Consider the following 18637-nt stretch of genomic DNA (forward strand, 5'->3'; position numbering starts at 1 on the left):
CTTTGCCTACACTTTTATATGCCCTTTATACCATTGTGTAGAACTCATTGGAGGTCACCACACAGGAACTGCTTTATTTTATTTTATTTTATTTTTCTTATCATTAATCTACACTTATATGATGAATATTATGTTTACTAGGCTCTCCCCTATACCAGGTCCCCCCTATAAACCCCTTTACAGTCACTGTCCATCAGCATAGCAAAGTGTTGTAGAGTCACTACTTGTCTTCTCTGTGTTGTACAGCCCTCCCCTTTCTCCCACCCCCCATGCATGTTAATCTTAATATCCCCCCTTCTTCTTCCCCCCCGCTTATCCCTCCGTACCCACCCATCCCCAGTCCCTTTCCCTTTGGTACCTGTTAGTCCATTCTTGAGTTCTGTGATTCTGCTGCTGTTTTGTTCCTTCAGTTTTTCCTTTGTTCCTATACTCCACAGATGAGTGAAATCATTTGGTATTTCTCTTTCTCCACTTGGCTTATTTCGCTGAGCATAATACCCTCCAGCTCCATCCATGTTGCTGCAAATGGTTGGATTTGCCCTTTTCTTATGGCTGAGTAGCATTCCATTGTGTATATGTACCACATCTTCTTTATCCATTCATCTATCGATCGAAATTTAGGTTGCTTCCAATTCTTGGCTATTGTAAATAGTGCAGCGATAAACATAGGGGTGCATCTGTCTTTCTCAAACTTGATTGCTGCATTCTTAGGGTAAATTCCTAGGAGTGGAATTCCTGGGTCAAATGGTAAGTCTGTGTTGAGCGTTTTGATGTACCTCCATACTACTTTCCACAATGGTTGAACTAATTTAATTCCCACCAGCAGTGTAGGAGGGTTCCCCTTTCTCCACAGCCTTGCCAACATTTGTTGTTGTTTATCTTTTGGATGGCAGCCATCCTTACTGGTGTGAGATGATATCTCATTGTAGTTTTAATTTGCATTTCTCTGATAATTAGCGACGTGGAGCATCTTTTCATGTGTCTGTTGGCCATCTGAATTTCTTCTTTAGAGAACTGTCTGTTCAGTTCCTCTGCCCATTTTTTAATTGGGTTATTTGTTTTTTGTTGAGGCTTGTGAGCTCTTTATATATTCTGGACATCAAGCCTTTATCGGATCTGTCATTTGCAAGTATATTCTCCCATACTGTAGGGTTCCTTTTTGTTCTATTGATGGTGTCTTTTGCTGTACAGAAGCTTTTCAGCTTAATATAGTCCCACTTGTTCATTTTTGCTGTTGTTTTCCTTGCCCGGGGAGATATGTTCAAGAAGAGGTCACTCATGTTTATGTCTAAGAGGTTTTTGCCTATGTTTTTTTCCAAGAGTTTAATGGTTTCATGACTTACATTCAGGTCTTTGACCCATTTTGAGTTTACTTTTGTATATGGGGTTAGGCAATGGTCCAGTTTCATTCTCCTACATGTAGCTGTCCAGTTTTGCCAGCACCATCTGTTGAAGAGACTGTCATTTTGCCATTGTATGTCCATGGCTCTTTTATCAAATATTAATTGACCATATATGTCCGGGTTAATGTCTGGATTCTCTAGTCTGTTCTATTGTCTGTGGCTCTGTTCTTGTGCCAGTACCAAGTTGTCTTGATTACTATGGCTTTATAGTAGAGCTTGAAGTTGGGGAGTGAGATCCCCCCTACTTTATTCTTCTTTCTCAGGATTGCTTTGGCTATTCGGGGTCTTTGGTGTTTCCATATGAATTTTTGAATTATTTGTTCCAGTTCATTGAAGAATGTTGCTGGTAGTTTCATAGGAATTGCATCAAATCTGTATATTGCTTTGGGCAGGATGGCCATTTTGACGATATTAATTCTTCCTAGCCATGAGCATGGGATGAGTTTCCATCTGTTAGTGTCCCCTTTAATTTCTCTTAAGAGTGACTTGTAGTTTTCAGAGTAAAAGTCTTTCACTTCGTTGGTTAGGTTTATTCCTAGGTATTTTATTTTTTTTGATGCAATTGTGAATGGAGTTGTTTTCCTAATTTCTCTTTCTGTTGGTTCATTGTTAGTGTATAGGAAAGCCACAGATTTCTGTGTGTTGATTTTGTATCCTGCAACTTTCCTGTATTCCGATATCAGTTCTAGTAGTTTTGGGGTGGAGTCTTTAGGGTTTTATATGTATAGTATCATGTCATCTGCAAATAGTGACAGTTTAACTTCTTTACCAGTCTGGATTCCTTGTATTTCTTTGTTTTGTCTAATTGCCGTGGCTAGGACCTCCAGTACTATGTTAAATAACAGTGGGGAGAGTGGGCATCCCTGTCTAGTTCCTGATCTCAGAGGAAAAGCTTTCAGCTTCTCGCTGTTCAATATAATGTTGGCTGTGGGTTTATCATAGATGGCCTTTATTATGTTGAGGTACTTGCCCTCTATTCCCATTTTGCTGAGAGTTTTTATCATGAATGGATGTTGAACTTTGTCAAATGCTTTTTCAGCATCTATGGAGATGATCATGTGGTTTTTGTCTTTCTTTTTGTTGATGTGGTAGATGATGTTGATGGACTTTCAAATGTTGTACCATCCTTGCATCCCTGGGATGAATCCCACTTGGTCATGGTGTTTGATCCTTTTCATGTATTTTTTAATTCGGTTTGCTAATATTTTGTTGAGTATTTTTGCATCTACGTTCATCAGGGATATTGGTCTGTAGTTTTCTTTTTTGGTGGGGTCTTTGCCTGGTTTTGGTATTAGGGTGATGTTAGTTTGGGAGTATCCCCTCCTCTTCTATCTTTTTGAAAACTTTTAAGGAGAATGGGTATTATGTCTTCCCTGTATGTCTGATACAATTCTGAGGTGACTCCATCTGGCCCGGGGGTTTTGTTCTTTGGTAGTTTTTTGATTACCGCTTCAATTTCATTGCTGATAATTGGTCTGTTCAGATTTTCTGTTTCTTTCTGGGTCAGTCTTGGAAGGTTGTATTTTTCTAGGAAGTTGTCCATTTCTGCTAGGTTTCCAAGCTTGTGAGCATATAGGTTTTCATAGTACTCACTAATAATTCTTTGTATTTCTGTGGGGTCCGTCGTGATTTTTCCTTTCTTATTTCTGATACTGTTGATATGTGTTGACTCTCTTTTCCTCTTAGTAAGTCTGGCTAGAGGCTTATCTATTTTGTTTATTTTCTTGAAGAACCAGCTCTTGGTTTCATTGATTTTTGCTATTGTTTTATTCTTCTCAATTTTATTTATTTCTTCTCTGATCATTATTATGTCCCTCCTTCTGCTGACCTTAGTCCTCATTTGTTCTTCTTTTTCCAATTTTGATAATTGTGACATTAGACCATTTATTTGGGATTGTTCTTCCTTTTTTAAATATGCATGGATTGCTATATACTTTCCTCTTAAGACTGCTTTTGCTGTGTCCCACAGTAGTTGGGGCTTAGTGTTGTTGTCGTTTGTTTCCATATATTGCTGGATCTCCATTTTGATTTGGTCATTGATCCATTGATTATTTAGGAGTGTGTTGTTAAGCCTCCATGTGTTTGTGAGCCTTTTTGCTTTCTTTGTACTATTTATTTCTAGTTTTATGCCTTTGTGGTCTGAAAAGTTGGTTGGTGGGATTTCAGTCTTTTGGTATTTACTGAGGCTCTTTTTGTGGCCTAGTATGTGGTCTATTCTGGAGAGTGTTCCATGTGCACTTGAGAAGAATGTGTATCCTGTTGCTTTTGGATGTAGAGTTCTGTAGATGTCTATTAGGTCCATCTGTTCTAGTGTGTTGTTCAGTGCCTCTGTGTCCTTACTTATTTTCTGCCTGGTGGATCTATCCTTTGGGGTGAGTGGTGTGTTGAAGTCTCCTAAAATGAATGCATTGCAGTCTATTTCCCCGTTTAGTTCTGTTAGTATTTGTTTCACATATGCTGGTGCTCCTGTGTTGGGTGCATATATATTTAGAGTGGTTATATCCTCTCGTTGGACTGAGCCCTTTATCATTATGTAGTGTCCTTCTTTATCTCTTGTTACTTTCTTTGTTTTGAAGTCTATTTTGTCTGATATTAGTTCTGCAACCCCTGCTTTCTTCTCACTGTTGTTTGCCTGAAATATGTTTTTCCATCCCTTGACTTTTAGTCTGTGCATGTCTTTGGGTTTGAGGTGAGTTTCTTGTAAGCAGCATATAAATGGGTCTTGCTTTTTTATCCATTCTATTACTCTGTGTCTTTTGATTGGTGCATTAAGTCCATTTACATTTAGGGTAACTATTGAGAGATATGTACTTATTGCCATTGCAGGCTTTAGATTCGTGGTTACCAAAGGTTCAAGGTTAGCCTCTTTAGTATCTTACTGCCTAACTTAGCTCGCTTATTGAGCTGTTAGATATACACTGTCTGGAGATTCTTTTCTTCTCTCCCTTCTTATACCTCCTCCTCTATTCTTCATATGTTGTGTGTTTTGTTCTGGGCTCTTTTTAGGAGTGCTCCCATCTAGAGCAGTCCCTGTAAGATGCCCTGTAGAGGTGGTTTGTGGGAAGCAAATTCCCTCAGCTTTTGCTTGTCTGGGAATTGTTTAATCCCGCCATCATATTTAAATGATAGTCGTGCTAGATACAGTATCCTTGGTTCAAGGCCCTTCTGTTTCATTGCATTAAATATATCATGGCATTCTCTTCTGGCCTGTAGGGTTTCTGTCAAGAAGTCTGATGTTAGCCTGATGGGTTTTCCTTTATAGGTGACCTTTTTCTCTCTAGCTGCCTTTAAAACTCTTTCCTTGTCCTCGATCCTTGCCATTTTAATTATTATGTGTCTTGGTGTTGTCTTCCTTGGATCCTTTCTGTTGGGGGTTCTGTGTATTTCCGTGGTCTGTTCGATTATTTCCTCCCCCAGTTTGGGGAAGTTTTCAGTAATTATTTCTTCAAAGAGACTTTCTATCCCTTTTCCTCTCTCTTCTTCTTCTGGTACCCCTATAATACGGATATTGTTCCTTTTGGATTGTTCTCATAGTTTTCTTAGTATTGTTTCCTTCCTGGAGATCCTTTTATCTCTCTCTATGTCAGCTTCTATACGTTCCTGTTGTCTGGTTTCTGTTCCTTCAATGGCTTCTTGCATCTTACCCATTCTGCTTATAAATCCTTCCATGGTTTGTTTCACTTCTGTGATTTCCTTCCTGACATCTGTGATCTCCCTCCAGACTTCATCCCATTGTTCTTGCATTTTTCTCTGCATCTCATCCCATTGCTCTTGTATTTTTCTCTGCGTCTCTGTCAGCATGTTCATGATTTTTATTTTGAATTCTTTTTCAGGAAGACTGGTTAGGTCTGCCTCCTTCTCAGGTGTTGTCTCTGTGATCTTTGTCTGCCTGTAGTTTTGCCTTTTCATGGTGATAGAGATAGTTTGCAGAGCTGGTACGAGTGACAGTTGGAAGAGCTTTCCTTCTTGTTGGGTTGTGGCCTTCCTCTCCTGGGAGAATAGCGACCTCTAGTGGCTTATGCTTGGCATCTGTGCACAGACAGGGCTTCTGCTTCCTGCCCGGCAGCTATGGAGTTTATCTCTGCTGTTGCTGTGGGCGTGGCCTTGCTCGGGCTGATACTCCAAAATGGTGGAGCCCCATTGGAGGGGGAGCGGCCGGGAGGCTATTTATCTCCGTAAGGGGCCTCTGTGCTCCCTGCTGCCCAGGGGGTTAGAGTGCCCAGAGATCCCCAGATTCCTTGCCTCTGGATTTAGTGTCCTGCCCTGCCCCTTTAAGACTTCCAAAAAGCACTCTCCAAACCAAAACAACAACAGCAACAACAAAAGAAAAAAAATTAAAGAAATAATTTTTTAAAAAAAGAAAGGAAAACACACGATTTTCTTTGTCCTCAGGCGCTGGTCTCAGGCACCCGCTCACCAGTCTTGCTTCCCTGTTTCCCTAGTATTGGGGTCCCTGTCCCTTTAAGACTTCCAAAAAGCACTCACCAAAAAAAAAAAAAAAGGCTGCTCCCATTTCTTTGTTCTCCGGTGTCGGCCTCAGGCACCTGCTCACTGGTCCTGCTGCCCTGTTTCCCTAGTATCCAGGACCCCCACGCATGCACTGTGTCTGCGCTCTGTTCTGGATGGCTGGGGCTGGGTGTTCAGCAGTCCTGGCCTCCTTCTCCCTCCTGTTCCCATCTCTCTCTTCCCGCTGGAGCTGGGAGGAGGGGCGTTCAGGTTCCGCCAGGCGGCCGGGGCTTGTATCTTACCCCCTTCACAAGGCGCTGGGTTCTCGCAGGTGTGGATGTGGTCTGGATGTTGTCCTGTGTCCTCTCGTCTCTAATTTAGGAAGAGTTGTCTTTGTTATATTTTCATAGTTGTGGCTTTGGGAGATTTCTGCTGCTCTACTCACCCCATCTTCCCATATATATTTTTGAAAACATAAAAAATACAACTATTCCTAAAAGAGAGACCAGAAGGTACAGTACAACAGCCAGGCTACAACTACACCTGTGAGAACCCAGCACCTCACGAAGGGGGTAAGATACCATCCACGGCCTGGCGGGACCCGATTGCCCCCCCACACCAGCTCTCCAGCGGGAGGAGATGAGTCGGAGTGGGGAGGGAGTGGGAACCCAGGACTGCTAAATACCCAGCCCTAGTTATCCGCACCGGCAGCATAGACACACAGTGTGTGGTGTGCTGGATACTAGGGAAACAGAATAGTAAAACCTGTGAGCAGGTTCCAAAAGCCAGCGCCCCTGGGACAAAAGAAAAGCGAGTGCTTTTTGAAAGTCTTAAAGGGACAGGAGCATCACAGTTGGATGGAAGTGTCCTGGCACACTCAGCCCAGCAGCTGGGAAGCTCAGGGAAGTCCAAGTGCCCTAACCCCTTGGGTGACAGCGCAGCTCTGAGGCCCCTCATGGCGATAAACTGCCTCCTGCCCATTCCCACTCCTGCATGGCCCCTCCATAGCGGGGAGCAGCCTGAGGCCAGCGACACACACAGCAGCCACACAGAACATCCTGCACAGCTGCCCGGACCAGACTCAGAGACCCTGTCAGCGCGCAGCTGCCCAGCACAAGCTGCTAGGGGTGGCCGTTCTCACAGGAGAGGAAGGTGACAAGGAAGAGGGAAGGGACTTCGTTCTCCCAGCTGACACATGCACGACTGCCCATGACTACTTCTATCGCCATGAAAAGGCAGAAGAATTTGATCCAGACCAGAATCACACAGACATCCCCTGAGAGGGAACCAAGGGAGATAGATTCAACCAATCTTCCTGAAAAAGAATTCAAAATATAGGTCATAACCATGCTGGTGGAGCTGCAGAGAGAAATGCAAGAGCTAACAGATAAAGTTGGGAGGGAGAATACAGAAATAAAATAATCCATGGAAGGACTTAAAAGCAGAATGGACAAGGTGCAATAGGCCATTAATGGAATAGAAACCAGAGAACACGAATGCAGAGAAGCTGACGCAGAGAGATAAAAGCATCTCCACGAATGAAATAATATTAAGAGAACTGTGTGACCAATCCAAATGGAACAATATCCACATTATAAGGGTACCAGAAGAAGAAGATAGAGAAAAAAGGATTGAAAGTATCTTTGGAGAAATAATTGCTGAAAACTTGAAGAAATAATTGCTGAAAACTGGAGGAAATCGTCACCCAGACCACGGAAGCACACAGAAATCCCAACAGAAGGGACACAAGGAGGACAACGCCAAAACACATAATAGTTAAAATGGCAAAGATCAAGGACAAGGACAGAGTATTAAAGGCAGCAAGAGAGAGAAAAAAGGTCACCTACAAAGGAAAACCCATCAGGCTATCATCAGACTTCTCAACAGAAAGCTTACAGGCCAAAAGAGAATGGCATGATATATTTAATGCAATGAAATAGAAGGGCCTTGAACCAAGAATACTGTATCCAGCATGATTATCATTTAAATATGAAGGAGGGATTAAACAATTCCCAGACAAACAAAAGTTGAGGGAATATGCCTCCCACAAACCAACTCTACAGGGTATTTTAGAGGGACTGCTCTAGATGGAAGCACTCCTAAGGCTAAATAGATGTCGCCAGAGAAAATAAAATCAAAGCAAGGAAAGCAGACCAATGAAATACTAACTAAAGGCAAAAAGTAAAATCAACTACACACAAAAGCAGTCAAAGGAAACACAAAAGAGTACAGAATAAAACACCTAACATATAAAGAATGGAGGAGGAGGAATAAGAAGGGAGAGAAATAAAGAATCATCAGACTGTGTTTATAATAGCTCAGTGAGTTTAGTTAGACAGTAAGATAGTAAAGAAGTTAACCTTGAACCTTTGGTAACCACGAATCTAAAGCTTGCAACGGCAATAAGTACCTATCTTTCAGTAATCACCCTAAATGTAAATAGACTGAATGCACCAATCAAAAGACACAGAGTAATAGAATGGATAAAAAAGCAAGACCCATTTGTATGCTGCTTACAAGAAACTCACCTCAAACCCAAAGACATGCACAGACTAAAAGCCAAGGTATGGAAAAACATATTTCAGGCAAACAGCAGTGAGAAGAAAGCAGGGGTTGCAGAACTAATATCAGACAAAATAGACTTCAAAACAAAGGAAGTAACAAGAGATAAACAAGGACATTACATAATGATAAAGGGCTCAGTCCAACAAGAGGATATAACCATTATAAATATCTATGCAGCCAGCACAGGAGCACCAACATATGTGAAACAAATACTAACAAAGTTAAAGGAGGAAATAGAATACAATTTATTTATTTTAGGAGACTTCAACACACCACTCACTTCAAAGGACTGATCCACGAGACAGACAATAAGTAAGGACACAGAGGCCTGAACAACACACTAGAACAGAAGGACTTAATAGACATCTATAGAACTGTACCCAAAAGCAGCAGGATACACATTCTTCTCAAGTGCATATGGAACATTCTCCAGAAAAAAAAACATACTAGGCCACGGAAAGAGCCTCAGTAAATTAAAAAAGTTTGAAATTCTACCAACCAACTTCTCAGACCACAAATGTATAAAACTGCAAATAAATAATACAAAGAAAGCAAAAAGGCTCACAAACACATGGAGGCTTAACAACATGCTCCTATATAATTAATGGATCAATGACTAAATTAAAATAGAGATCAGACAATATATGGAAACAAATGACAACAACAACACAAAGCTCCAACCTCTGTGGGATGCAGCAAAAGCAGTTTTAAGAGGAAAGTATATAGCAATCCAGGCCTATTTAAAGAAGGAGGAACAATCCCAAATGAATAGTCGAAAGTCACAATTATTGAAATTAGAAAAAGAAGAATAAATGAGGCCTAAAGTCAGCAGAAGGAGGGACATAATAAAGATCAGAGAAGAAAGAAATAAAATTGAGAAGAATAAAACAATAGAAAAAATCAATTAAACCAAGAGCTGGTTCTTTGAGAAAATAAACAAAATAGGTAAGCCTCTAGCCAGACTTACTAACAGAAGAAGAGACTCAACGCACATCAACAGAATCAGAAACGAGCAAGGAAAAATCACGATGGACCCCACAGAAATACAAAGAATTATTAGAGACTACTATGAAAACCTATATGCTAACAAGCTGGTTAACCTAGAAGAAATGAACAACTTCCTAGAAAAATACAACCTTCCAAGAATGACCAAGGAAGAAACAGAAAATCTAAACAGACCAATTACCAGCAGCAAAATTGAACCGGTAATCAAAAAATTACCCAAGAGCAAAGCCCCTGGACCAGATGGATTTACCGCGGAATTTTATCACACATACAGAAAAGACATAATACCCATTCTCCTTAAAGTTTTCCAAAAAACAGAAGAGGAGGGAATACTGTCAAACTCATTGTATGGAGCTAGCATCACCCTAACAAAAAAACAGGCAAAGACCCCACCAAAAAAGAAAATTACAGATCAATATCCTTAATGAACATAGATACAAAAATACTCAACAAAATATTAGCAAACCAAATTAAAAAATACATCAAGAGGACCGTACACCATGACCAAATGGGATACATCTCAGGGTTGCAAGGATGGTGCAACATTTGAAAATCCATCAGCATCATCCATCACATCAACAAAAAGAAGGACAAAAACCACATGATCATCTCCGTAGATTACCGTCCTAGCCACAGTAATTAGACAAAACAAAGAAATACAAGGAATCCAGATTGGTAAAGAAGAAGTCGAACTGTTACTATTTGCAGATGATATGATATTGTACATAAAAAAAACCCTAAAGATTCCACTCCAAAACTACTAGAACTGATATCGGAATACAGCAAAGTTGCAGGATACAAAATTAATACACAGAAATCTGAGGCTTTCCTATACACTAACAATGAACTAATAGAAAGAGAAACCAGGAAAACAATGCCAGTAACAATTGCATCAAAAATAATAACATACCCAGGAATAAACCTAACCAAGGAAGTGAAAGACCTATACCCTTAAAACTACAAGACACTGTAAAGAGAAATTAAAGAGGACACTAACAAATGGAAACTCATCCCATGCTCTTGGTTAGCAAGAATTAATATTGTCAAAATGGCCATCCTGCGTAAAGCAATATTCAAATTTGATGCAGTCCCTATCAAATTGCCAACAGCATTCTTCAACAAACTGGAACAAATACTTCAAAATATATGGAACCACCAAAGACCCCAAATACCCAAAGCAATCCTGAGTACGTAGTGTAAAGTGGGGGGGATCTCACTCCCCAACTTCAAGCTCTACTACAAAGCCACAGTAGTCAAGACATTTTGGTACTGGCAAAAGAACAGACCCACAGACCGGTGGAACAGAATAGAGACTCCACACATCAACCCAAACATATATGGTCAATTAATATATGATAAAGGAGCCATGGACATACAATGGGGAAATGACAGCCTCTTCAACAGCTGGTGTTGGCAAAACTGGACAGCTTCATGTAAGAATGAAACTGGATCATTGTCTAACCCCATACACAAAAGTAAATTCAAAATGGATCAAAGACCTGAATGTAAGTCATGAAACCATAAAACTCTTAGAAAAAAGCATAGGCAAAAATCTCTTGGACATAAACATGAGCGACTTCTTCATGAATATATCTCCCCTGGCAAGGGAAACAAAAGCAAAAATTAACAAGTGGGGCTGTATCAAGCTGAAAAACTTCTATACAGCAAAGGACACCATCAATAGAAAAAAAAGGCATCCTACTGTGTGGGAGAATATATTCATTAATGACAGATCCGATAAAGGGTTGACATCCAAAATATATAAAGAGCTCATGCACCTCAACATCAAAAAGCAAATATTCCAATTAAAAAATGGGCAGAGTAGCTGAACAGACAGTTCTCCAAAGAAGAAATTCAGATGGCCAACAGACACATGAAAAGATGCTCCACATCACTAGTCATCAGAGAAATGCAAATTAAAACCACAATGAGATATCACCTCACACCATTAAGGATCACCACCATCCAAAAGACAAACAACAACAAATGATGGCGAGGTTGTGGAGAAAGACGAACCCTCCTACACTGCTGGTGGGAATGTAAATTAGTTCAACCATTGTGGAAAGCAATATGGATGTTCCTCAAAGAGTTCAAAATAGAAATACCATTTGACCCAGGAATACCACTTCTAGGAATTTACCCTAAGAATACAGCAGCCCAGTTTGAAAAAGACAGATGCACCCCTATGTTTATCGCAGCACTATTTACAACAGCCAAGATATGGAAGCAACCTAAATGTCCATCAGTAGATGAATGGATAAACAAGATGTGGTACATATACACAATGCAGTATTACTCAGCCGTAAGAAAACAACAGATCCTACCATTTGCAACAACATGGATGGAGCTAGAGGGTATTATGCTCAGTGAAATAAGCCAGGTGGAGAAAGACAAGTACCAAATGATTTCACTCATATGTGGAGTATAAGAACAAAGGAAAACTGAAGGAACAAAACAGCAGCAGAATCACAGAACCCAAGAATGGACTAACACTTACCAAAGGGAAAGGGACTGGGGAGGATGGGTGGGAAGGGAAGGATAAGGGTGGGGAAAAAGAAAGGGGGCATTACGATTAGCATGTATAGTGTGGGAGGGAGCACGGGGAGAGCTGTGCAACCCAGAGAAGACAAGTAGTGATTTTACAGCATCTTATTACGCTGATGGGCAGTGACTAATGGGGTATGTGGGGGCGACTTGGTGAAGGGGGGAGTCTAGTAAACATAATGTTCTTCATGCAATTGTAGATTAATGATACCAATATAAAAAACAAACATACAAACAAAATCCAAAAATAGCTGAAAAACAAGCTACAGGCAACAAGTCAGTTGGGATTTAGAGAGAACTTAGATTTCAACTGAGATTTCACACCAACCTTCTACAGTGTTTATTAGTCTAAGCAGATGAGGGAAAGAAAAACATTTCTTAAGAAAGCACTTTAGTGTAGTGATTACATTTGAATAATCTAGAGTGTTACCCAATCCCTATCCAAATGGTTGAATGAGGCATCAGATTAAAATGCTACACCATCTATTGTTTGTGATACCCTCCTTGAATCTTAAGCAAGAGATAAACAGGGATCACATTATTTCATAAGTGGGTTGCCAAGTAGTGTTGGCATCCTCTTCTAACTTGGGAAACGAGGAAGTTACACCAAAGCTGGAGTAGGAGAGGTATAGAATAGTTCACACACTTTACTCCAATCTCCCCTATTCATTTTTTTACTAGTTAGAGATTTATTAGGGTTCTGGGTATTTTTTTGTTCTAAAGATAAATATTGCTCTTCTCCTAATGCTATTAGTCAATTAATTACACTTGTTAAATTGCTGTAACTAAATGCAGTATTATCCTAAATCCTTAGGAGGACAGTTAATAGAAGGGGGATTAGATCTGAGGGGAGAATGAAGGAGGGAATGTTCATCTTGGAGGAAGGGATATTTCTCAGTAAGAGACCTGATGGACCTGTCTAGAAGTGGTAGCAGTTGGCACTTGACACTGGCTCTGAGAGATTAGAATGAGAAGGAGGTGCTGAAGTTAACTTTTATGCCGAGGCTTTAAAGTTAACCTTCACATCCATTGTAACTATTTCATCCAGTGCCATCTTAAGTCACCTCAGATGTCAGTAACTCTGAATATAAACCAAAGTTCTGAAGAACAAGTCTGGAGAGTAAGGTTAGCAGATTCAGCTGACTTTTACTGAGCACTTACTGTGTATCTGAATTGGTATGGGGTGCTTCCACATAATTCTTTTTAGAGTCTCAATATTCGTAACTGATAATGGGCATGATGGTACTATCCATCTTACAGGATTGTTAAGGAAAACATAGTGAAGGTGGCTAGCATAGCGAAGTAGGAATAAATGAGTGATTATAAGAACAGTGTTTAAAAACTAGAGAGGGAAAGAAAAGTTGATTATTAGCATGAGGTAAGATTCATTCATTCAAGCATTGTCTCCTGTATGCTAAGGCTGTGCACTGGGTCTTGGGAATATAGAGATAAATGGGTTCTTTCTCAAAAGAAAATTCCTTTTAAAAGAATTACAACCTCTTGAGTTATGAAGGAATTTATTTGGGAGGAGCTTAAAACCAGTGACTGAGATTATTAAGTCTAGCACTCCTTCAACTTCTCTGCTTTCACCTCTGCTCCATAGTGCTGATAGCCAAACATTTATGTAACTGTGAAGGAAAGAACTGGTAGCAAAGCTAATGTAACATCTCCAGCCAATATTGCAGTACTCTTTCTTTCTGAACAAAGCTGGCATTGGAGAACTCACATTGGCACTTAAATGGGAATGAGTTATTGGTTTGAGACAATTTAGCTTGATCTAAATATGCTTTTTGACTCACATGGAAAGCAGTAGTATTCAGTGTAAATTGGAATAGTCCTTTCAAAGTGTAATTTGGCAATATGTATCAAGAACTTGAAAAATATGCATATTTAGTAACCCATAATTTTAACTGAATCATAAGAGGCAAAGTCCTAAATATGGAGAAGCTTCATGAACAGAAATGTTGGTCAAGGTGGTATTTTAATAGCAGAAAATCAGAAACAACTGTAACATCTATAAGAATTGTTCTAGCCAATTGGAATATCATTGACCATTAAAATGCATAAGGGAGTACTTGCCGTAATGATTAAGAGTGCTCAAAATTGTACATATCTAGGAGAGAGGAGTCTCACAGACAAGAAAAATTAGAGAAAGCTCCCCAAACCTTGACTGTATACAGTGATGTGGGATGGATTTGGTTAGCGCAAAGTGTGGGGTGGAGAGATTGATTCTCAAGCCAGGAGAGAGCACCACTGGAGTCCTCCAAAAAGCAAAGGTGAATGGACTCTTCACAAGATGCTTACAGTCTAGAAAGGAGAAGCAAAGCCCATTAACCAGATCCCTCTGTATGCAAGAAAGAGAGATTGGAAAGGAGGGTGAATCAAAACCTAAAATCATTTTCTTAAGAGTGCAGGGAACTAAGAAATACACTAAAATATAAACGAATTGTATTAATAGTAGTTGGGATCACAGGGAACGGAAACCTTCCTTTCTCTAGTATTTACACTTTCTTTGCCTAAATTAGATTAGATTTTTCAAAAATACAAAACTCAGAGAAAACCCAGGTCACCAACTCTGTTTGGGCTATGAGTACAGCTATTTTCATAAAATAAGTGCCAAATGAGTTCAGCTTGTTTTGCATTTGATACTTTAGCTAGATCACTAGTCATTCTGCTGGCCAGCACTGGGGTCAGGCAGTCCTTTCTCACACAGTGCAGTTAGTTAACATCGTGATAAGAGTGCATTTATCTTTGTTTGGCAGTCTGTTTCCACAGTGTCCTGTAATCTTTTAAAACACTTCACCAGAAAAAAAAATTTTCTCATGAAGGTAAGCAAAATGATTTTAACAGTTTTCCTAATTCTTAGTAAATGACACATTCAGGGAATTTTATTAAATTGCTTGAGGGTGGGGGTGGGGTGGAGAATGTCTGGGCAGCTATGTATTCCCTATAGGTGCTTCTGATAATTCAAGTAAGGTTGAGAAACTGTGCTAGGCAAATGTTCTCTCCCCTGCCTACATCTCAGACCTTATCTGCCAATTTACCAAGCTTATTCTGTCTCAGAAATCCTCCTCACTCCAGTTTGTTTTTTCACTTGCTAAATAAACTTTTTATTTTAGAATAGATGTAGATTTACAGAAAAATTGCAAAAATTTTACAGAGACCTGCCACATAATCTGCATTCAGTGTTCCCCATTAACGCCTTACATTATTAGTTCGGTACATTTGTCATATTAATAAACCAATATTGATACATTATTAACTAAAGCCCATTTATCATAATTAATAAACCAATATCAAAGCTTTTTTTCCCCACATAAAAGTTCTTAGTTTATTAATCCTCTCATGAAAAATCTGCAGTCACCACAGGTCAAGTCAGCACAGGACCTTTACTCCTGTTTGTTGTCCAATCTCCAGCTCACTTTTTGCCAGCACCAACATTGACTTTTCCAGTCCCCCTGATCGTCTTCATTCTGTTCTTGAGTTCCTTTTGCTGTTTTCTTGAGGTCTTTTTCTGATAGAGTCCTTGTCTTGTGAGTCCATGTTCAGGTTCATTTTTCTTTGCATAATCTGAAGACTTGTAAATCATGCCAAAGCCAGTTGTCTTGCCACCACCTGCATGGGTTCTGAATCCAAATACAGAAATGACATTATATCTTACCAAGGATACGTACTATCGACATGGTTTACCATGTTGGCATTTATCATGCTGATCACTTGGCAGAGGTAGGAAGGACTCACTGTGCATAGCCCACATGTAAAGAAGTGAGGAGTTACTTTCTTCCTCCTTGAAGCAAGTGTCTACATAATTGTTTGGAATTCTGCCCAGGATGTTTGTCTGCTGTCTGCCATTTATTTATTCAGTCATGTATTTGTATCTATATAGACTCATGGATGTTTGTTTTGTATGTTGGATTGTAATCTATTACTACTTTATTTTGTTGCTCGAATTGTACCAGCTGAAATACCTCCTTAGAGAGGCCTTCCTTTAGCACCAATCCAAAGGAATCCCCCATCCTAAAATTCTGTTCATTTACTTGCTCTTACTTGGGTTGTTTTTTCTTTTTGGTTAATCTCCCTCTAGTAGGATACAAACATAATGAGAGCAGGGACTCTGTCTGTATCCTGGATATCTAGAATACTGGATCTCTTGGATATATGAATGAGTAGTCCTGTCCTGGGTGTGCCCAGCATTGTTTATTCCTGGTGCATGTTTTATACTCATCAGTAGTGATTAAAAGCAGGCTTGGTCAGCTGTACTTCCAGCTCACCCTGATTCTCTGCTTACAAAAGGGTTTTGCTTGCAAATTGGGTTAAGTAGTTCAGTGTAATGAAGATGTGCAATTACCCTGATTGTCCTACGATGTTGATAACCTTTAAAAAAAAAACACATACCAGTTATTTTAATAAGTGACTTATAATTAATCCCTGGTCCTACATAGAATTGTACAATACCATGGATTTCCCAGCCTGGCTGGGATTAGAGTCAGCTGAGGAGCTTTTGAGAAAAAACACTGATTCTTGGGTTCCATCCCTGACTTACTGATCTCCAGGAAGATACTGTAAATTTGTGTGTTTAACTGCCATTTTAGCATCTAGTCAGAACATTTGGAGTTTAATAAGCTGAGGGCGTTGAGGTACAATAAGACATTTTGGTGAAAATGTCTAGAGGATTTCAGTTCATAGCAATGACCATCGAAGCTTATATGGAAAGGTCTTTTAACTTGGGGCTAACTTTTTCTGCAGCTTATTAAGCTGTTACTGTAGCTAGGTACTGGGGAGCAGCAATATATAGAGACAGATCACAGACATTACTCTCAAGGAGCCTATATCCCCTGATAAGGCTGCAAATGATTATGAATAATCATAATAGAAGGTAGAAAATAATAGGTGCAAAAGAGAGGTGGAAAACAATTTTAGTGTTTAAAAATGGGTGGTCATTCACACCCTGGGAAGGAGGTAAAAATAATTCTTAAAGGACTAGGATGACAGAGTGCAGAACCCCAGACATCCCAGTCTTCTGTGGGCTAGAAGGAAATTGGAAGGTAAGGGGAAGCCTATTATAAGCCAGAAGGCAATATAGCCGAACTAGTAAGAGTCCTGGAATGGCCAGGAACTAACATCCAGACTATTAAAGCTATCAAAGCCAGTGGTTCTTAATAGAGCTCTAGAGTTCTTAACAGAACTTTCCATTTTAATACTGCAGTTTTTACAGTACTTTAAGTTTTCTTTAAAAATGTTACTAGCTTGACAATTAAAAACAAAACAAAACAATTGCATACCTGTAGAATTCAAGCTTCAGTATTTTTATTTTGAGCTCTGGAAAGGCTATCTAGTCCAAATTAAATGTCTCATGTTGAACCTAAAGGAACCTAAAATCCAGAGTTAAAATGTGTCTGGTCCATGGTCACAGGATCTCGAATCGAGGCAAGAATCTCAGGCTCCTGACTTAATTTGCACTTAAGCACTTGCCAGATGGAGATCAGTGTCTTTTTGTTTGTTTGTTTCTTGCTGGTTACTAAGAGGATTTCTTAAAAGATGAGACTATATTGTCTTCATCTTTATATGTCTTGGATGTTGTAAGTAATACACAAAATAGACAATAGCGGCATGAAAGAAGGGATGGATGGATTTGGCTTTTGTATTAGACCTGAAGGAAGGCTAGGATTTAGCTCTGGAAATTCTGGCCATTAGACGTACATACCAACTGTTAGATTTGTTGAGTATTGGATTCTTTAAGGGAAATAGAAAATAATCTAGAAAGCCAGGAGGCTAAGTTGGGGCCACATTAAAGTAATACTTGAGTGCCAAATTAAGGATTTTGAAATTTATTACCAGTCAACCAAAGTTTTGAGCAGAGGAGTAACACACATGCATGCACACATATGCATGTGCGCACACACACTAGAGAAGAGTTAGGAGGAGACAGAGTAATTATTTTGGTAATTCACTTGAAGTGTTAGAAAAGCTTGATTGTTGAAAGAAGCTGTGAAAATGGAAATGTGGTTACAGATGTACTACAGAATATGGTCAGAACTTGATTACTGATGAAGTTCAAGGGGTAGAGTACTCAAAAGATGAGGCCTAGGTTCCAGATAACATCTTTGCTTGTATATTTGGAAGGTGGTGGTGTCTTTAACACACATAATAGTTTAAATGATGCATTTGGGGTATGGCTGCCACATCTAGGTGGAAATGTTGAATATGCAGTTGGAAATGTGCTACTAAACTTCAGAAAATATGGCAAATCGAGAAATTAAGGTAGGAGTCATCTGAGAAGAAAGGGTGATTGAAGGCTGAGTATTAAATGAGATTGCCAGTAAGATAGGTATAGAGGGAACAGAAACTGAGAACACATCCTTAGGGAAATTCTTGCATTTGGAGGGATGGAAGAAGAGCCAGAGGAGGAGCTTTGGTCTGAGACAAAGTGAAACTTGAGAAGGGGGAAAGGGGTAGGGAAAATATTACTTCAGGGAAACACCTGAAATACAGACTCTTTACTAAAAAGTTTTACACATTGCATATTATAATCTCAGTTATATGCCAATGGGTAAAATAATGTAAATTAATGAAGGCATTACATTTTGCAGGAAACCTGCATTATAATATTATTATGTATTATAAACAGAATACTTATTTATCATTAAAGAATATTTTGCTGGACCCAGTAGTTG

General features: G+C 39.5%; 1 protein-coding gene across 2 annotated transcripts in view; it reads left to right on the forward strand.

Moving 5' to 3' along the window:
* Window positions 1-18637, forward strand: part of FAF2 (Fas associated factor family member 2) — a 67641-nt gene that overhangs the window by 26798 nt on the left and 22206 nt on the right. The window lies entirely within an intron of this gene.

This window comes from Manis javanica, chromosome 1 (genome assembly GCF_040802235.1).
Source record: "Manis javanica isolate MJ-LG chromosome 1, MJ_LKY, whole genome shotgun sequence".
NCBI classification, from domain to species: domain Eukaryota; kingdom Metazoa; phylum Chordata; class Mammalia; order Pholidota; family Manidae; genus Manis; species Manis javanica.